Source organism: Crocuta crocuta, unplaced genomic scaffold, assembly GCF_008692635.1.
Source record: "Crocuta crocuta isolate KB4526 unplaced genomic scaffold, BGI_CrCroc_1.0 scaffold18, whole genome shotgun sequence".
In the NCBI taxonomy this organism is placed as follows: domain Eukaryota; kingdom Metazoa; phylum Chordata; class Mammalia; order Carnivora; family Hyaenidae; genus Crocuta; species Crocuta crocuta.
This window is the reverse complement of record NW_027532589.1, coordinates 1,931,712-1,954,147: the sequence shown is the minus strand read 5'-3', so window position 1 is coordinate 1,954,147 and position 22,436 is coordinate 1,931,712. Positions and strand designations below refer to the sequence as shown.

Here is a 22,436-nt window from a genome sequence, read left to right as displayed (position 1 = left end):
GTCCTCAAGTAGTACTTTGTTCAGTTCCCTGATGTATCTCAGCACCCTTACAAATACTTGGAAAATAATGTCTTTAATAATATCTGTTGAATGATAGACTGGATGAATAAATGAATGAAGTAAGTGATTTACTTTTCTTACTGAATTAAAAATATTGACTCTGAAGTAGAAAGATGCATTTGACAATATTGCTTAAGAAATAAAATTTATTTTCTAGATGATCGTTAGCTTTATCATTTCTAATCAAAGACAAATAACTTAGTTTAAATCTTGATGTGTTGCCAAGATGAGTTGTGGAGTCTGAAACCCAGGTATTAAGCTCAAACTCTGAGTCTTCCCCAGGAAATCTGTGCCTAAAACCCAGCTGAAAACTGGTGAATGATCAAATTGGACAGAGGTTTTCATTACCTGAATCTTTTTTTATATTCTTAGCTGTCATGAAAACTTGACTCACCAGTTACTGCAAATAACTCTATAGGTGGGTTTTATTTTCCTCCCCATGCAATGGCTTTTAAAATATGAGACTGTTCTTAATGGGAAAGACTAAAATCAAGTGCCTCTCCTGTACTTTTTGAACATTAAAGTTATTTGTTTCTTCTTTTCCAAAGTCAGAAAAATTCAGCATCTAATTCCAGAGTGACATTAGATTATCACTCACTTTCATTAGATAAGCATCACTGAAATAAAATCTATCTAATCTGAACAAAATGTATGCATGTGTGAGTGTGTGTGTGTTTAGTATACACACACCCTCACAATGTGGAGTTGTATTAGTAGACATGAATCACAATCAGTCAAAATACAAGTGCATGCAAAGATATGAAATCATGGAGGCAATTTTGAATGAAAATAAGAAGAAATGGAGCTATAAGTCTTGCTCTAGAATGAACAGATTTGTTTTACAAATTTTGTATAAAAATATGCCATTTGTGTTCTTTTGAAACTAAATCTATTCAACTCACCTTCATATAACCAGTCAGCAATCCCATTAAAAATAATTCCTTCTTTTCCAGAAGATGTCAGCCTCAATGAACTGCTCTTTATATCAGGTTGATAGTAGATATTATTTTCAAAAATATAAATCTGGATCCAGAAACATATAAAACAAACAAAAACCAACATATTAGGAAGCTTTTAAAAATACTTTCATACTAAAATAAAATAAAATACTTTCATGCAATAGAATAATAGCTGAGAACCTAAGTCTCGTATTATTTTCCTGCTTCCTGTTTGTTTTTATTTAGTGCATACATTTGCATTCCTTTCAATTATTAATGGCACTTTCCTTCCTTATCATATCAAAATCAAATTGTCATTTTGAAATTACATAGTACCGGTATTGAAGCTTTTAAATCTGTTTTTGAAACAACAATTTTTCATCTATTTCATTTTTTTTTAACACAAAATTGATTTGGGTTTGAGTAATTCTTTGCATACTTAAAAGACTGATAAACTGTATCAGATGCCATTTTAGTAACAGCCAACAGACGGCTTAAAAGCTTCAATTTGGTGTCTTTACTTTTAGGAAAATGGATTTGGCCATCAATAAAATAATTTCTAGAGAATCTTTCTGATTCCATCCAGCCTGACTCACAAATCCCCTGATGAAAGGAAAGAATAGCAAAATTCCCTTGCACTGATTAATGGAACATGCTTTGCTATGCCCACTCTTTGCTGGCAATTCTTTGCTAAATAGCATAGCAATAATAATAACTGTGGGCTTGAGGGTTCAGGAGAGAGTTTTAATTTGAACACATCACAAAGTCTTCCAAAATAATATCATCATCAACAACAGCCCCCACAACAGGAACAATAATGAGAATGAGCAGGATCTGTCCACCCAAAAGGATGTGTCTTTAATAAATTCAGAATAAAATCACCTATAGTCCATATTTGAATTTTTTAATTGTAATTTTGAGTAATCTCTACACCCAATGTGGGGCTTGAACACACAAAATAAGAACTAGAGTCACATGCTCTACTGACTGAGCCAGCCAGGCATCTGACATTGGAGTACTTTTAATGTCAAACATTTCAAACTGCTGGTCTATCTGATAATATAACCTTCAGAGAACCATGTTTCATGCACATGTTGGAGGGAGTAGAAACTGTCAAACAGAAGACAAATTGCTATCTAGATCGAACATTCTACTAGGAAGGTGGAAAGTTGCTAGTGCCTCATGTTCCAGCATGCTACAGGACCATTATACAGTAGCAAACAGAGCAAACACAAGGACTTCTGATATAACCCTCTGATTAGGTGCTAGATTTTAAATCCTGGTGTGAAAAATGATAAAAAATCATTTAAGTGCCCAGAAAATTTCATGATAGTCTACCCTGATTCTAATGATTTGGCAAGGATATAAACAGCAGAACTAATTAATCATTTTAACACTTTATATAATTTATATTACAGGTAAGAATGCCAATGTAAGAATGAGAATTTTTGAGGTTGTGGGGAGAAAGAAAACTATAACAGGGTGTTCAAAAGAGAAGCAGACTAAAGTTATAATCAGGCAGAATAAATTCATTTTTTAATTTTTTAAAAATGTTTTTATTTATTTCTAGGAGAGAGAGACAGTGTGAGCAGGGGAGGGTCAGAGAGGGAGGGAGATACAGACTCTGAAATAGGCTACAGGCTCTGAGCTGGCAGTCAGCACAGAGCCCGACGTGGGGCTCGAACCCACGAACCTCTAGTTCATGACCCAAGCGAAAGTCGGACGCTTAACCGACTAAGCCACCCAGGCGCCCCAGAATAAATTTAAAATCTGAATGACGTTGATAACTTTCCGAACCTTTTTAAATCTCACTCCTTTTATTTTTTAAAAAAATTTTTAAGTGTTTATTCATTTCTGAGAGAGAGAGCACAAGCACGGGAGGAACAGAGAGAGAGAGAGAGAAAGAGAGGGAGACACAGATTCTGAAATGCTCCAGGCTCTCAGCTGTCAGCACAGAGCATGACTCAGGGCTCAAACTCATTTAATTTGGTTCAAAATACTAAGCTTTATGGAGGCTACAATTTTAAATAAAAAATTAAAAAAAAAGCATCTAGCTTCAGCTTATGTGTAAATTATCCCAAACTATCGACCAGCATTACATATTATGTTGGTAATATATGGATTAGTAGTAGTAGTAGAATACTAACAGTAGTAGTGTTAGTACTATTAGTGGAAACAGTTCATAACAAACGACATTTACTGCTTTCATTTCATTTAGAAAGCTTTCAAGTGATAGGAAATAAATACATTTATTTTTTTCTTTTTCAAATGTTTGAGAGAGGGAGAGAGCTCATATGCGGGCAGAGAGACAGGGAGAGAGAGAATCCCAAGTAGGCTCTACTGTCAGCATGAAGCCTGACATAGGGCCTGATCTCACTAACTGTGATGTCATGACCTGCACCAAAACCAATCCACTGAGACAAACAGGTGCTCTGGAAAGAAGTGAATTATTGGGTGGCTCAGGCTCAGTCGGTTAAACGACCGACTTCAGCTCAGGTCATGATCTCACAGTTCATGAGTTCAAGCCCCGCATCAGGCTCTGTGTTGACAGCTCAGAGCCTGTAGCCTGCTTCGAATTCTGTGTCTCCCCCTTTTTCTGACATTCCCCCATTCATGCTCTGTTTCTCTTTGTCTCACTAATAAATAAAACATTAAGAAAAGTGAATTATTGAAATCACATGCATCATACCTAGCTGAAAGTTTGAGAACTATACCTCAGGTGTCTTAAAACTGGGTGGAAGTTGGTTTTAACAAGTTGCACCATCCCTTATAACCAAGAAACAATATTAGCTGTATTCTAGCCATCTAAAGCTTAAGCTTTATATCTTTTATCTACTACCCCTTTTTGCCTTTCACAAAGAGACACACAAAAGCACATAAACTCTTCCTTATTTGGAAGGAATCCCATGTTCGTACTTGATTCTTCTATTAGGGCTTGTGAGCAATAACGGTTCAGTTCATCTATACCCAGGATACTTAAGGACATGTGGCTATTCTTAGGAGTAGAGGTGACTTAATCTAAAGTAATATAGTTCCAGACCCTCAGCTTTCTGAAGGGAACAAACTCTTAGTCAAAACAATTGATAAAACCTCCACGATTTCAGCAGATGTATAAATTATCCAAAACCAGTGACCAGTAATTACATTTATATTGGAAGAACAGATTGGATGATATTCAGAATCCATATGAAACTGACATCTGCTTCAATGTAAAAGAACAAGTAATATGGAATCTGAATTTTAATGCCATTTTCTGAAAGCTGAAATACTAGGGAATGTCCACAAGATCTTTTTTCTATGGGCAAAAAAAATCTGTGGCTGCCTAAATGAAGATGTACATTTATAATCTTCTGACCTCTTTTAAATAGTCAAAAATTTTTCTTAAGTTATATTAGTTCCAAATAATAGTCACAAACTCTAACCACTAGCTTAACAGTAGGATAACTGCAGGTATTCATAGGTACTACATGGGCACTGGATCCAAATGTCAATCATCAAGGACTTAAACTAGATGTAAATCACATTGAAAATATGACAAACCGTAATGCTATTTATCCTAATGTTATTGATTAAGCTGTCATAATTGTTTGATGCCATGAATCAATTCCTTCAACGAGCCACCTAAACAGTGTAACGAATAGGAATGGATAGCTATTTGTCCATTTAACCTGTCAATTTATAGAGCAAGCCCAGCTACCCAGATTTTCAAAATCAATGGTCTTCTAACTTTTTTAAAGTTTATTTATTTATTTTGAGAGAAACAGACAGCATGACTGGGGAAGAGGCTGAGAGAAAGGGAGAGAGAGGGAGAGGGAGAGAATCTCACACAGCCTCCACCCTGCCAGTGCAGAGCGGGATGTGGCACTGAACACACAATACTGCAAGATCATGACCTGAGCGGAAACCAAGAGTTGGACCCTTCACCTACTGGGCCACCCTAACACCCTATAATGAACAGTCTTAATACACTTGCAAAATTATTCAAAATTGGTAAAGATATCAGAAAGGGAACAGGAAAGACAATTAAAGTACTATGTACTGAATCGTGAGAAGATATGTGTAATAAATATTCCAAGAAATTAATCATTGTGCGCGTTGACGTTGGTCATTATCAAGTAATTGGGCATAGTGTGTATCACTGCTGAGCAGGAGTCTATAAGGGCCGATTATTCACCTTTTCTTCCCACTGCCATAACCACCCGCAATACTTCTGATGGTGGACACATGAGGCCTTAATTGCTGGGTGAAGAAGCTTGGAGCACATAGCCAAGTTGTGAAGGACACATAGCAAAAAATGAATATTAGATGTTAAAAATCATTATGATTTTGGAACTGAGGGTAATTATAATGTAAATTAGCCTACTGTGACTGATTCAACTAGAGACAACGGTTGATAGTAGCAGACCCTTGCAAACTTTTAAAGAGCTTAAAAAACAGCAAAATTAAACAGGAATACAATTGAATATCAGACCTATTTTTGTGGAAATATTACTGAAAAGTTATTCTACCTTCACTGATTTTCATGATAATTTTAAATTAGAAAATTGTGAATTGTTCAAAAATCCCCATGCACTATAATGATGTTAGAGGATCTATAACACTCTAGTTGAGATGGTACTTTGGTTGCCTTCTATTGTAACTTACTTTCTAGGGAAAAAATTATACTTAGGAAACTATCCCAGATAACATATTACAGTAGGCAGGGATGTGGTGAATGGAGTCCTTTCCTATGTTGGTTGTAAAAATATTAAGTGGTGTGGCCAGATGGGAAAACGATATGCAAATGAAAACAAAACATAGTATACCTTATCAGCTGTCCCAAACCTGGGGCCTTCTCTTGTAGGGCAAAAAAAGAAAGAAAAATCACTAATAAGTAGGAAATACTGATGGATGATATTTATATCGGCAGTCTTTATAGTGGCCAAAAGGAAAAGTCAAAGTGAAAACCTATCAAAGCAAATGCCTGGATGGATTATGATTCATCTGTATCATGTTATAACATTCGGGCTTTGAGGTAAACAAAGTAGTGTTACGTGAACTGACTTGGAAGTTTCACCGAGATATTGTCAAAGGAAAAAAGACACAAAACAAAAAAAATATTTCAATATGAACCCATTTTTTCTGCACTAAATAATGACAATACTAATACAAAATTATACTAGCAGGAATATCACCAACAGATATGCGCTGGTCTTTCATTGTCTGTTGTAGTTGGCTCCATGCCTGTCGATACAGTCTTTTATCCTGTGGGCCATTCAAAGCCCCAAATTCCCATTTCCCAGACTCTCTTGCAAACTAATCTTCTCATCTTCTTTGCTAGATGGGTTTTAGTTACTTTTTGAAAAAGGGAGAGATTTGGTAGTTAGGAAATGAAGACATTTGCCATTGGCAGTTGGTCTCGCATGTCAGCTTAAGCTATAGTGGTTCAGTGGTAGTTTACAATATTTATAAATATTATAAATAAACATATATATAAACATGAGGAAATTTAAAGATACATATATACATATGTTTATATTTACATCCATATGTATATATCTATCTATATATATATCCATATATATGTATATATGTATGTCTGTGATTCTGCAAACATATGCTAGCCTTTCAGTATGGGTGTATGTGTGGGAAGGTAGATATACAGTGAGAGAAAAGAATAAGAAACAGGTAGTCAAACAGAAAAGACGGGAATAATACACTAAAGAGACTTGATTACATTTATACATGTATATAAATTATAAAGGTTAGTAAATGTATAAATAAAGTACCAACAATAATTGCAGTGATAATAAAAAATAATGACAGTGATGGAGAAATTAGTCAGGCATATAGGCTCTACATGGACAGTAGGTGATTCTTCTTCTTCTTATTTTTATTCTTTTAAACATTTTTATTTATTATTGAGAGACAGAGCATGAGCATGGGGAGGCAGAGAGACAGGGAGACACAGAATCTGAAGGAGGCTCCAGGCTCTGAGCTGTCAGCACAGTTGTCCAATGCGGGGCTTGAACTCACAAACCATGAGATCATGAACTGAGCCAACTGAGCCACCCAGGCACCTCTAATTTTTTTCCTTTAAATATGAAACTAATGATAAAGGAAGGATGTTTTCTTGGAATAGCAGGGTTTTCCAACTTACTGACATTAAGGACTGGATATATTTTTTTTTAAGTTTATTTATTTTTGAGAGAGAGAGAGAGAAAATGAGCAGGGAAGAGGCAGAAAGAGAGGGAGAGAATTCTAAGCAGGCTCTGTACTCATGGCAGAGCCCAATGCAGGGCTTGATCCCATGAACTGTAGTACCATGACTTAAGCCACCCCGGTGCCTGGAGGCCTGGATATTTCTTTGCTGTGGAGGACTACCCTGACATTGTGGGATGATTAGCAGCATTCCTTATTTCTACATACAAGATACTAGTGATAGCCCCGTCTCTCAGTTGTGACAACCAAAATGTCTCCAGACATTACCCAATGTCCCTGGAGGGGAGGAGCAAAACACTTCCTGCTGAGAACCAATGATAAATTGTTTTGCATGTGTATGCCCCATGAATAAAATAATTTAGTTTAATTCCCCAAATTTTTAAAAGCCAATTTGCAATTTCTTGTTCAAAATCACTCTGCTTGGTGTGCCTGGGGCTATAAAGATTTTAATGTGCAGTTTCTATCTTCAAGAAGATTATAATTTTATGTGAGTGATAGGTAGGTAAATTCCTAAAATCGAATGAAGAAAAAATACATATTACAAGGGATTAGGCACGAGTGGTAGAGCTCAAGGTGGGGGAAGTGATTCATGAGACGTTTATGAGATACTGAATTCAAACAGCATCATAAAAGACAAGGAGTGATTACATGGGATTAGGAAGGTAGAGAAAAGAAATGCTAGGCTCAAGGAACAGAATGAGCTAAAGCTTAANTGAGCCAAAGTCTGACGCTTAACCAACTGAGCCACCCAGGCGCCCCAATTTATTTATTCTTAAAGATTCAGGAACACCTCTATATACCTATGACTGTCTAAAAATTGGGGCACCTGGTTAGCTCAGTTGGCTAAGAGTCTGACACTTGATTTTAACTCAGGTCGTAATCTTACAGTTTGTGAGTTTAAGCCCTGTGCTGACAGCATGGAACCTGCCTGGAATATTTTCTCTCTCTCTCTCTCTCTCCGTCTCTCTATCTATCTCTCTGACTTTCCTTTTCACACACACTCTCTCTCTCTCAGAATAAGCAAACTTTGAAAAAAATAAATAAAAGTTAAGATGGTAACCAGCCATAGAACAGCTTGAGTGCTAGACCAAATGGTTGGAATTCTAGGTTTTCAATAATTGACAGCTATAAGTTGTTTATGAGCAGGTGAGTAATTAGGAAAATATTTAGGAAAATAATTGGTGGCAATAAATGAATGGAAGATGGAAACGAGAGACTCCTGGCAGAAGGATAGTTCAAATATTCTGTTTAATAGGTATAATAATTGTAAAAATGGAGTAATTATTCCTAACATATGATGTCCTGCTTATGTCTAAGGTATTTGTGAATTCCATTGCCAATGTTTCAGTATCTCTCACTTGGATCCTTTAAAGCTTCACTCTCCAGAGTCAATCACTGCAGGTTTTAACACTAGTTTCATACCCTTCAAATTACAGGCAGTTCTCACCTTTTACCCTGCCCAGTGAGAATCTGAACATTCAATCAACCATGCCCTTGGCTCCTTCTGGCTTCTGGACCACCAATTACACTTCAACTTAATCATACTCCCTGGCCCAACACAATTCCAAAATTTGTGTGGAACTTTTGCTTGCCTTTTACTTTCCAAGAACAGAGTTTCTATTTTCAACCACTCATACACACACACACACACACACACACACACACACACACACATATGTGTATGTATATATGTCAAGGGATATATACAAGACTGTTCATAGCAGCACTCTTTATAGTAACCAATAATATTATTGTCAGGACAAAGATGACCCTTGGAGGGGAACAGTGATGAGTAAAGGACAGAATAGGGGTTCTGGTTTCTATTCTGAACACTGTGTACATGGAAGTATACTGCTTCTATGTTAAACCTAAAGAAAAAGGAAAAAAAAACAATTTGCAGAATATTTATGTGTAATCATAATTCATTTAAAATACTACCATAAAGATTACCAATATTTCACTGAAAACTACAGTACACCATTCAACTTCATAAAAATTCTGTTTCTTTAATTTGCCAGGATGTAATAAATTCTGAGTGTCCGTTTATATAATGCAAAGTAAAGCTATGAGCACAAGTTAAATAGTTTGATTACCTTTGACATTTTGGCTTTGAATAAATCTCTCTGTAGGTTATAGAGTACTACTTTCATTTCTCTGCAGGACCATCTCTCGGATATAGAACAACTCACTCAAATCATTCATGTCACCTTTGCACCAGTACCTGACATTCTAGAGATATAATCACTATCAGAGAACTCTCATCCCTTGACATTTGCAATTATTCATATTAGGAAGCCCTTTCAAAGAGTTCTTATTTCCTAGAAACTTTACAGAACATTATGCATTTTCAAAGAAGTAAAATATGTCCCTTTGTCTTAAATTCATAATTACGTAAGTCATTTCCCAGTTCCAAAGCCCTTTCATCCATGCCTTTGTAGGAGAAAAATGGACCCCAGATAAAAGTTAGCAAACAGACAACTGACAGTATGCTCCAGTCAGTGAAATGTAACAATGGCAGAGTATCTGTTAGAAATGTCAGTTTGTCAAACTCATCTAGGTAAGAGAAGGCCTTATGATAAATGGAACATTTTGATAATTGAAATGAATAAAAATATTTATAGGCCTCCAGTAATAAAATGAGACCTACCGAAGACAGTTATCAATATTATTACATTATTAAAAATAACCTTATATACTGACTTGTGTGTCAAATGCTAAAGATGGTGTGACCTAGCCACTGTGTATCCATTTCCTCCTCTACCCATGTATTCCTCTGTCATTTCTCCTTCACCTCATATCTTCTTGCCTTTCTTCCCTTCTAGTTCTCCATCAAAAGCCAAGCATGTATGCATCTGCCACCATTTGTATGCTAGGCACTGCACTGAGCTTTGGGTGTAAAAAGACAAGATCTCACGACTCAATGTGATTTCCCAATAGAAGCATATACAAATTAATGTAAGTGTGGTAGATAACAAAAAAAAAAAAAATAAAGCCAATGTACGGGTACTGCTTAAGATGTGTCATGACAGTTGAACTGAAAATAGAAAATAAAAAGAAAAGCAAAAGAGAATGGGATTTTTATCAGAGAGACATGAGACCTAATCCTGATAGAATTCTTTGTAAAACTGGGCACTTCATTTACTTCACTTCTGATAGTGTTTCCTCATTTATAGTGTGCTGGTATTATTACTTTTCATGGCGGTCTATAGGATTAAAAGAACCCAGATCAGGTCATAAATGTTGTTCTATGTACGTGGACATAGATGCTCAACTTTGACAAAACTAATTGAAGCTAGTAAGTATTGGCCTTAAAATATTATTATAATTTCAGGAAAACCAAACATTCCTATCCAGTTATCCTGAAATGAAGCTTAAGCTTTTGAAGAAGGTAAATTAATGACTTTACCCTCTGTTTCTCTATATCATCATGTAATGTACAAAATGTACCTTTTTTCCCCTTATTTGGCCACACAGATCTGACTTGCACTTATTTTGTAAAATTCTTGCATTGTGTGAGTACTGGGAGGGGACAGGGAGCAGAACCTAACCTCTAATCATAAAGACAAAAAGCAAGATAAACACATCTAGGTCATGATACCACCTATGACTCTGAATCTTGAAGGAATAAAGTTGCAGGTGAGAAATTATTCACAAGAGCAACAGCAAATCCTCAAGGGTCCAGCAAAGGTGGAGGCAAAATGCCCACTGATGTACTACTGCCAGCTCAACATCCTAATCACATTTCCTGCAGCATCCCAGTCACATTTTCCTGACCACACTCCAGTGTTCCACAATGCCTGGCTCCTCTTGGCTCCTGCTCATTTTCTATTCCTGGAATTCCAGCCTTCTCACTGATCCCGACAACTTTCAGACACTCTTTAAGTGAATTCATTTTCTCTTGAAATGAACCTGACTATTTCTCTTGCTTACTTCCAGGAATCCTAATTGCCAGATGGCAAGCAACAGTTTAACGCCAAACCCTCATGGGTAAGGAAAGCCCTTCACCATCTTTTATACTGGGGGCAAACTGAATTAACTTCTCTCTCTCTCTCTCTCTTTTTTTTCCTGCAGCTAGCTGCCCTCCCCTTCATCCATCCCAAGATTCGCAAACAAACAAACAAACAAACAAAAAAAACAAAAAAATAAACCCTGGTGCATATGCACTTTAAGCCTCCGTTGCTAAAGTGGTCTGCTTTTATATTTGTATTATGACTCCTTTTATTTCGAATGGGGACTCCTACGTTCTTTTTTTTCTTTCATACTTTATTGTCAAGTTGGTTTCCATATAACATCCAGTGCTCATCCCAACAAGTGCCCTCCTCCATGCCCACCACCCCCATTCCTCTCCCCTACCCCCATCAATCCTCAGTTTGTTCTCAGAATTCAAGAGTCTCTCATGATTTCCTTCCCTCCCTCTCCCCAACTATTTTTCCACTTCTCCTCCCCCATAATCCTCTGTTAAGTTTCTCCTGATCCATTTATAAGTGAAAACATACGGTACCTGTCTTTCTCTGCCTGACTTATTTCGCTCAGCATAACACCCTCAAGTTCCATCCACGTTGCTACAGATGGCCAGATTTCATTCTTTCTCATTGCCATGTAGTATTCCATTATATAGATAAACCACATCTTCTTGATCCATTTGTCAGTTGATGGACATTTAGACTCTCTCCATGATTTGGCTATTGTTGAGAGTGCTGCTATAAACATTGGGGTACATGTGTCCCTATGCATCAGCACTCCTGAATCCCTTGGGTAAATTCCTAGCAGTGCTACTGCTGGGTCATAGGGGAGTTCTACTGTTAATTTTTTGAGGAACCCCCATACTGTTTTCCAGAGGGACTACACTAGTTTACATTCCCACCAACAATGTAGGAGGGTGCCCGTTTCTCTACATCCTCACCAGCACCTATAGTCTCCTGATTTGTTCATTTTAGCCACTCTGACCTGTGTGAGGTGGTATCTCAGTGTGGTTTTGATTTGCATTTCTCTGATGAGGAGGGATGCTGAGCATCGTTTCATGTGTCTTAAAAGAGATTCCCTGACGGAAGGCTGAGGGAGACTGGAAGAAATTCTCATATGCTTATCAGTGAGTCTGTGCCTAATGCTTTCCAGTTTATAAGCACGCTGATAAGAAAACAAATTGAAAAACGCAGAAGGTGGAACTAGCCTTGGCTATCTCCCATGCACATTCTCCCACGGCTCTAGACTCTTTATTCCATTTCATGCAATTTCAAGGCATCCTCGGCCACAAATGAAGAAATGTAGGTGTTTGTTTGGCTGGTTTATTTTTTTAAACCAATACAGAAACGTCTGAATCTTTTTTTACTATATCCTCCCAAAATACTGGGTATCAATAAAATGACATAGAAAGGTTGAACTTGGTAATGCAATGTCTATATCCAGAATTAATTTGTTTATTCTAGTAAATGTTTTTGTGAACTCAAATTTAAGTGAGCCAATGATAAACTGAAGATAAGAATCCTTTCAATTCAAGCATAACTTGGGCTTCAGAATAAAAGCACTTGAAATATTTCCCTACCTCATGAGGCTCTACTGAAATAGCTGTCCCTCGTGCTTCAGTGTATCAGCCTGCTGCAATGAGGTACAATCAAATGCTACATCTGATGTATATGTAATTGCAACACAATATACCCTAATAACTTTTTATTTTGTGGATGAACACACGTAAGAAGGTATGTAAAAGAGCAATTTCTGATGCTCAGCATTTCAACTTTGGTTCTTTGCCATCAATTATTCACTGTTGCCCCTCCCTTTAGGTCTCTACTTACATCCATTTAGTAAAACCAAAAACTGCCTCTTTTGGTCAGTGCTTCAACTGAGACAATGCCCAGTTAAAGAAGTATTCTATTACTCAGCGTTCAATAAAGAATAAAGGCTAAATGGTTTAGGCTAAAATTATGAGCAAAATATACTCTTCAGGACTTATGTATTAACCCACCTATAAGGCAACCTTTGCCTTAGTAATCTCATCTACTCGCCATCACACGTGTATATGGGTTTTGTCTGTACATGTTTTATTTGTTTCTTCCTGAGAAAGGCATTGACACACAAAACAGAAAAACCCACCTTGGACAGATTGGTTATATAGACTTCCTAGCAAAATGACACTTTTTTCAAAAGCTAATGTCAGATGATATTACATGCTTCATATTATTTGAAGACATATGTAAATAATATATACTTATTGGGAAAATATTTTAACTGTCTTAATGAAGAAGGTTTAAAGATGAAATAAAGATAGCATGTTATGTATAGGGCTGGGGAGGGGTATACATAGAGGGACGATGGTTGTACACTTTTTATTTAACTCATTCATTTGCAATTCTATGGCACTCACAACATGTACCACGTCTATGATATCACTAACTCTTAGTCCCTGTTGCTGAGGAAGTCACAGTTTAAAATAAGAAATATAAGAAAAAAGCTAATTAACAAAATATGGCATTTCTGTACTATAGTGGTGCACACAGTATCACTGGAATGTACTTCAAAGACATGAAATATCGATTTCCCCCAGTTTCCAGAAGTGTTAGGCCACTTGACTTTTGCAAAAGACTTACCATCATACCTGTTTTCACTAACTGAAATAAGTCCGAAGAGAATTTTAGCTTTTAGTGAAAAACCCATGACCATACAGAAAAGGTTTCAGATGAGACATGGCATTCTAGCTGAGCCTATGAGTTCCAGTAGATGCTTCCAGGCAGAGAAAGGTCAAAAGATATTCCAAGGGGAGGAGATAGCATGAGGAAAGATGAGTTTAGATGATCTGAAAGTGAAAACACTGTGAGCAGAAAAAAAACATAAAAAGTAAGAGAGATGAAAAGGCAAAGAGATGTGTGATAGGAGGCAGTGAGACTAGATATCAAAGAGTTATCTGAGAACTAGAGAAAAGTATGGGAAACATGAAGATAAGGAGGTACTTTCTTTACAATTTTCCTTTTAGTGGTTTGGATGATCATTCTGAAAAATAGTGCAAATTAAAAACTGACCAAGATATTAGTCCACATGTGGAGATACGAGGATGGATAAAGTGTCTTGAATATCTTAAATCATGATCCTACAATCTTTCATTTCATTTTGAATTCATCTGAACTATTATTTTCTGTACTCTGTTCTGGTTGAGCATTAGCAAGTGAAACGGGATCTCAATGGTACTGTAATATTAATAACTAAGGCAAAGCCTATCTCAGACTGAACACTGTTGCCACATGGATGTCCTGATTCTACAGGTATTAAATACAGTAGACAGATAATACACCCTGTGATAAAATGGACTACTTTTCATATTAGCCATTACTGGGAGGTAGGTGTGTTTCTAAGTGATGCATATAATACTTTCATGTTAGAACAGGTAAAACAGTGACAAACAGAAAAGAAAATGCAATATGATATGATTTCATTCGTATGTGGAATCTAAGAAAGAAAACAAATGGGCAGAGGGAAAAAAAGAGAGAGGCAAACCAAGAAATAGACTCTTTTTATTTGTTAATTTTCTTCTATTTTGAGAGAGAGAGAGAAAGAGAGAGAGAGAGAGAGAGAGAGCTGTAGGGGCAGAGGGGGAGGAAGAAGGAGAATCCCAAATAGGCTCCACTCTACAGTGCAGAGCCCATCTCGGGCCTGACCCCGGGAACGGTGAGATCATGACCGAAGCTGAGTCAGACCCTTAACTGACTGAGCCACCCAGGTTCCTTGAAATAGACTCTTAACTACAGAGCATAAAGTGAAGGTTACCAGAGGGAAGGTGGATGGAGGGCAGGGGGGAAATAGGTGATGCAAATTAAGGAGTGCACTTGTGATGAGCACTGGGTGATGTATGGAAGTGTTGAATCAGTATACGGTACACCTGAACCTAATATTACACTGTATGTTAAGTAACTAGGATTTAAATAAAAACTTAAAAAAAGAAAGAGAAAAGAAGATGTTTAGACAGAGAGCAAGATGCTTTTGGAGAAAGTCCAAACTCAGCTGCCACTGTTGACTGGGTGCCATAACTCTTGAAGAGATATATGATGGATTGAGGAGGTGGGATTCTGGGAGGCCATCACCAGTGCCTATCCATTTCTGGGTTTGTAAATGGAGAATGGGATAAGAAAAGATGAAAGTGATCATGGCTTGATTGAGATAACTTTCAGAACAGTCTCCCTGAAAAGATTTTTTTTCTTTTGATAATTTAAAAGTAATGAAAAAGGATGAAAAAGAGAACTGCAAAAAGGAGNGGATAAGAAAAGATGAAAGTGATCATGGCTTGATTGAGATAACTTTCAGAACAGTCTCCCTGAAAAGATTTTTTTTCTTTTGATAATTTAAAAGTAATAAGGAGAAGGATGAAAAAGAGAACTGCAAAAAGGAGTTTTTGAGACTGAGATGTGAGGAAATATACCCAGGATTTTTTTACTTATTACCCCAAAATATTTAGGTTGCAAGTCTTCTGTCCAGAAACCTTCACATAGTTTAAACAATAGAATGTTTTATAATAGCATGTATCCGGCCAAAGAAGACCATCAGACTTCCTTAGGATCCCATCCTCAGAACAATTAAGTCTCCTTGCCCCAGGCTTTCAGATTACCTTCCCCATCTGGACTTAATCAACTAGAGCTCTCACTTATTACTTATTCCAAATTGTGTCAGTAATCTCAAAATCATACCTGTTGTTACTAACAACTGACCCTCCACCTTGCTGTCATCACAATAATAATGCTTACCACTCCCAGACCTTTGGACAACCCCCCCGCCCCCTGCTTCCATACTCTTTCACCCTACCTTTGAAAGCAGGTACTCTCAAACCAACCGATTCCCCTGTTTTTTCTCTGAAAGTTCCTTCTATCTCTTTGCTGTAAGAGAACCGGGTCTCCCTTGAGGATATCATTCCAAGCAGCCCTGTCAATGACTCCTGATTCTTTTCTCACACCTCAAGCTGCTCAGTGCTCTGTATTGTTTCTTTAGAATCTAACTTTTCCACCCCATTAAAAAAAAAAAAAAAAAAAAGCCTTTATAAATGAGGTTCATGCCAATCAGATTTACCAATCTCTGGCTCTTCAAATTAGACTAGGATATTAGAAGTGATATCCTAGAACACTAGTTCTAACAAGTAGGGATTATATGTAAACACATGCCATGGTCAGGGACAGGGTTCTACAAACTATGGCAAATGAGCAAGCTATAGCCTTTCTTTGATATTGCATGGTTCACAAGCTATGAATGGTTTTTGCAGACCAACATTTGTGATTTGATGAGAGGGGACACTTACTTGGGATCTCAATTAAGTCAAAAGATTCCCCACAAAAACAGTATTCTCATTAGTAGACATGTATTACAAAATCTTGTACAAAATCTTGTACAAAATTATGATTTTGAGTTACGTCAATAAAATGTTATGGTAATTTGTTTTCTGTCTTGTTACATAAGTACCTTTATAACACTCTCTCAATTTTAAAATAAAAAAATATTTACTATCTGGACCTTTACAGAAAAAGTTTACTGACCCTTGGTCTAGGGCAATATCACAGAACACTGAATTAAACAAAATTATTCTTCCTTCCTTCCTTCCTTCCTTCCTTCCTTCTTTCTTTCTATTTCCTTTTAATTTATAATTCTTCAAAAATTTTGCTTATTCCATTATGAATCATTGAGTTTCATGATATTGCATTTCTTAAATGCACTTGATCATGATTTTTTGTAATCAAAATTATCTTGCAGGCTAAATATTCTATGGGAAAAATCTTAAACTGCATTTTAAAATAGGTCCTATTTCTTAAAGAAAAATAAACTGGTATTTGGATCACTATTAGCATCTTTAAGGACCAATTATTTTCATAGCTCTCAAATTGTATAGTACTTCTCTAAGATGTGCGTCAACTCTATGTCCTCAAAGTTCAGTAACAATCACAAATTTCATCTTAAAGAAATCAAATGTTAAGGATTGACTGGAATAAATGTGATCAATTTAGAACATGCTCATATTTTCTTTAGAAACATGGGTGAGCATCTCCCAAACCAACTGATTTGTATTTATTATCCTGATATGCATATTATCCTGACTTCAATGCATATCTACTCCACAACATGATACTTAACAGGGAAACCTCATTCCCAGACGGGCTTCACTAGTCAGCTTTCCATTCTTTTCCCCTTGGATGACAATTTTCATAGGCCTTTCAAGTCATGCATGAGAACTTAACTCTGATCTTTCTTATCCTGTGTGTCTCCTCACATACCCATGGTTTACTAAAAATCCACAAAAATAATTCGTATCCTGGAGTGCCTGAGTTGTTCAGTTGGTTAGGTTTCCGAATCTTGATTTTGGATCAAGTCAAAATCTCAGGGTTGTGAGACTGAGCCCTGCATTGGGCTCCCAGATGAGCATAGAACTGTTTGGATTCTCTCTCTGCCCTTTCCTCCCCGCCCCTGTCTAAAATAAATAAATAAATTCTAAAATTCTAACAATTCTTATCCATACTATTATACAGCTTTTTCTTTTCATACCCACAATTGTAATGGGTTAGCATTTCAATACTTTATTAGAAGGACAGTCACTTCAGTGGACTCCATTCAACTCAGCCCCTGACACTGGGACACATCCATCCTACATACACCTGCTAGAGTTACCCCAAACTCCATTTGAGACGCACAAAAATCCAGAGTCTCAATTTACAATCCCATCAAATGTATAGCCATGGGGTGCCTGGGTGGCTCAGTTGATTAAGCATTCAACTCCTGATTTCTACTTGGGTCATGATCTCACAATTCATGGGATCAAGCCCTGCTTCGGGCTCTGTGCTGACAGCTGAAAACTTCTTGGGATTCCTTCTCTTCCCGTCTCTGCCTCTGCTCCTTCACTACTCTCTCGCTCAAAATAAATAAATAAACATTAAAAAAACCCCACAAATATATAGCCACCAGATCAACAGAGCCAGACTCATTCTATCCTAGCACATCGCTTTCTTTTTATCTTTTAGATTCTCTGATATAACAAGCCAAACTTCCTGAGAAAACATGTCAAATCATGACTAAATGTCTTTCCAATAACTTTTTTTTTGTTTTGTAAAGTCTCTTTTCATTTTCTATGAATAGACATACACCAGTTGCAGACTCTCAATCAAGCAACCATGATTTCAAGAAAAACCCACTATTTTCTCCCTTTAAAAAGAGATGCATTTAGGGGCGCCTGGGTGGCTCAGTTGTTAAGTGTCTGACTTTGGCTCAGGTCATGATCTCACAGTCTGTGAGCTCAAGTCACACATGGGGTGAGCTTGAGCCTCACTACTGATGAGCTGAAGCTCTGCTCCATGTGAGCACCAGCCCCACATAATGTGAGCATGGACTCCACTTTGAGTAAGCCCTACTTCTCTCTTTCTCCTTCTCTCTTTCTCTCTTCTTTTCTCTCTATCTACCCTTCCTAGGATTCTCTCTCTCTCTCCCCCCATCTCTCACTTGTGCTCCCTCTCTCTCTCAAAATAAATAAATTAATTAATTAAAAGAGATGCATTTGACAAGCCTTATCTGCATGTTACTGTGCTATATCCATTGCAGTTTTGTTCAAAGTATTTCTTGACTTATCACCTTCTACTTCTGGATTTTATAGGTTCCGCAGTTCTAGAATTTCACTCCAACCAATGCTCTAGAATGATTAACATATAGCAGATTCTAACAACAAACTTCTTGTTCTTTCAAAACTCAAGTGTCTATTTTTTTCAGCAAAAATTTCCCACGTTTTATTCACTAAATTTTTGAAGGTCTTGACCTTTGGGAGTAATTAATGCTACTAGGAAAGCTGAAGTAATTTATTAACTATATGATTAAAACTGATTGAGCTAACAAGACAATTCAGCTTAGTTTTTGGAAATAGGACCATTAACTGAAATCTCAAAGGTTTCCAAATGTTCTAGAAAAAAGTTGAAACCAATATAAATCAGGGATCATCCAAGAGGCATTCTCAAAATGCCTTGTCATAATTTCTCAAAAGGACTCAGAACAAAAATTTTAACAAAAACAGGAATGTTGTTTATGAATGCATGGTTGCACCTATTGTTGGATGGAAATATACAATCATATACCCTTAAATTCTAAAGTTTCAAGACAATTTGATTTTTATTAGTCAACTAACAACTTGAAGTGCCACGTATAAGTTATCATTAGGGAAGCTAATAAGCTCATGAAAAATATAGAAATGTTGGAAATGTACAGTTTCTTACTCTCTCACACTTTTTATTGTTCTTATTGTCAAGAGCATCAAACATACATACACTGTATACCCTCAAAGACTTGTTACCATTTTTGCTTTTAATAAATACACATTTTATAAAGAAACTAATACACAACTTTGTCTTTGATGTTTACTTGTACATTTAACATTTCTGCTGTTCCTTCATTCCTAAGATCTGATTTCCTCTGGTATCATATTTCTTTAGACTGAAGAACATTTCTTGTAGCATGGGTCATGATGAGACAAATTCCCTTATTTTATCTTATTTTATTTTATCTGAAATTGTCTTTATTTCACCTTGATTCTCCATGGTTTCTGACAAGAAATTTGCAGGCATTCTAACTGTTGTCCCTTTGTATCTAACATGTTATGGTGTTTCCCTGGAAGCTTCAATATTTTCTCTTTATCTTTAGTTTTCAACAGTTTGACTACTTATGTGCTCTGGAGTGGTTCTCATGGAATTTATGGCTTTTCCTTGGGGGAGTGTGGGCACTAAACACCTTGAATATGTACATTTATGTCTTTTAATAATTTTAGGTTATCTGGCTATCATTTCTTCAAAGAGTTTTTCTGTTTTCTTCTGCTCTCTTCTCCTTTTAAAATTCCAGTTACCATAATGTGAGACTTTCTGTAATTTTCCTGCTGGTCCCTGAGACTCTAATTTGTAATCTCACTCTTTTCAGAATGAATGGTATGTATTGATCTGTATGTCACTGACTGATTTGTCATTTCCATCCTGCTCCAAATCCCACCTAGTTGTTGTTGTTGTTTTTAATTTTAGGTATTTTTCAATTCTAGAAATGTCCAATGTCCATTTTTTTACTATATTTATATATGTGTGTATAAAATACAGCACACACACACACATTTCTATATTGATATATCCTAGATTTTTCATTTCTTTGTATGCATTTATTTTCCTCTCAAGGAACACAGAAAAGTGACTTTAAAGACTTGGCTTGAAAATTCAAATATTTGTTGCTCAGGTCCAGTCATAGTGTTGGCTGAGTTTACACAACTGGTCCCACCTCTTCTCTAACTCAGGGTTTCTCCCTCACTCTGGGGGTCATGGTCTCCTGTCTGAAGGTAGTGGGTTTTCCTTTTGGAGGGTAACCTCCCCACATACCCACCTCTGTCTCAAATATAGCTGTTTTTAAGATAAAACCTTAAGGAAAACAAACAAAATGGAGGACTCCCACTTTGCTTTCACTTTACTACAAATTTCCACTTCCTTCCCAAATTCACATGATTTTGTTCAATCTCCAGAATCCTTGGGTAGTTTCATTTTGTTTTGTTTTCTTAATGTTTTATCTGGAGTTTAAAGGTGAATTCACATGACACTTGTTTTGATAACAGCTCACTCTTACATATCTGAGGCGAGGAATTATTTATTCAACTTTAGTCAAAGTTCTTTTAATTGAAGAAGGTTCTAGAAATGGAAAAATATTTTTCAGTATGACATTAATCATATTCCATAATACTTTTCCTTTTTCCTTTTCAGACTGAATCTCTTGTTATTGGGAAAACAACATAATTTCAAAACAGTGACGGTGATTTACACTTAAGGACAACAGTAGTTCAAAGAATCTAAAGAACTGATATGCCACTAGACATACGACATTACCTTTCTGGGGACAGGACACAGCTTTTTGAGAGACATAAACTTCATTAGAAAAAAAACAGAGTATGCTATAAGTTTTCTAAGGAAAATTTCTTTAGGAAGATATTGAATTTGGATAACATAAACAGAAGTCAAAGAAATTAGTGAACAAGCTTTTTTGTTGTTGTTCTTAAACGAATAGCCAAGTTTCACTATGTTCACCTCCTTGTTCTAGTTTAGTTCTGGGATAGAAAATATAATTATTAGGGTAATTTGGAATAAAGATTTTGAGTATGAAATTCTATATATAATTATCTTCATTCTACTGTTCATATCAGAACACATTAGAATCAAGATACTGACCATATTATTTTTTTCAATATTTACTTATTTTGAGATAGAACATGAGCAGATGAGGGACAGAGAGAAAGGGAGATGGAGAATCCCAAGCAGGCTTTGCACTGATAGTACACATGGGGCTCAATCCAAGGAACTGTGGGATAATGACCTGAGCAGAAATCAAGAGTCAGAAGCTTAACTTAATGAGCCACCCAGGCACCACCCTGACCAAACTCTTTTAACATTCATCTTCAAGATCAGTATTTTTTTTAACCCCTCACAAGGAAACTGAAGAACCAAACTAGAGTTCTTTTATTCAGCTTTAAATATATTGCTCTTTCTCAAACTATAATTTCTCTTTTAATAATAAAACAATTAAATATATTTTAAATATTTATTTTATTTTTTTTAATGTTTATTCTTTTTTGAGAGAGGGAGAAAGAGCATGAGTCTGGGAGGGGAAGAGAGAAAGGAAGACACAGAATCCAAAGGAGGCTGCAGGCTCTCAGCTGTCAGCACAGAGCCTGATGTGGGGCTTGAACCCACGAACTGTGAGATCATGACCTGAGCTGAGACTGGGGGCTTAACCAACTGAGCCACCCAGATGCCTCTCATATATATTTTAAAGACTAAATTACCTATTAATATACTACTTTGAACTGGTACTTATTTTTACTTATTTTTTTTAATTTTTTTTTAAGTATGCTCCATGCCCAGTGTGGAACTCAATATGGGGCTTGAACTCATGACCTGATCAAGACCTGAGCTGATATCAAAAGTCAGACACTTAACCAACTTAGCCACACAGGCACCCCTCTATTTTCTGTCACCTTTGTTCCCAGTTATATTTCATATTTATAGCAGAGGTAGAACCTCTTACCATTCTATATAATCATTGCTAACACATACTTCAGAGAACAAGACATATATATTCTGTTTATCCACTATGTGTGTGTGTGTGTGTGTGTGTATAAAATTCAAGTATCAGTAGTATACATATACATATTTATGTGTGTCTATAAAACATATATATGTATATGTATATATACATATATATACACACACACAGAGG

The 22,436-nt window shown here is 36.4% G+C and overlaps 1 protein-coding gene across 1 annotated transcript in view; it reads right to left on the bottom strand.

Annotated features, from left to right (window-relative positions):
- Positions 1 to 22,436, bottom strand: part of DPP10 (dipeptidyl peptidase like 10) — a 306,345-nt gene that overhangs the window by 119,893 nt on the left and 164,016 nt on the right. Inside the window, exon 4 of the mRNA XM_077779630.1 lies at positions 963 to 1,083. The gene's annotated coding sequence lies outside the window, so the exon portion shown is untranslated. The remainder of the gene's footprint in view (positions 1 to 962; positions 1,084 to 22,436) is intronic.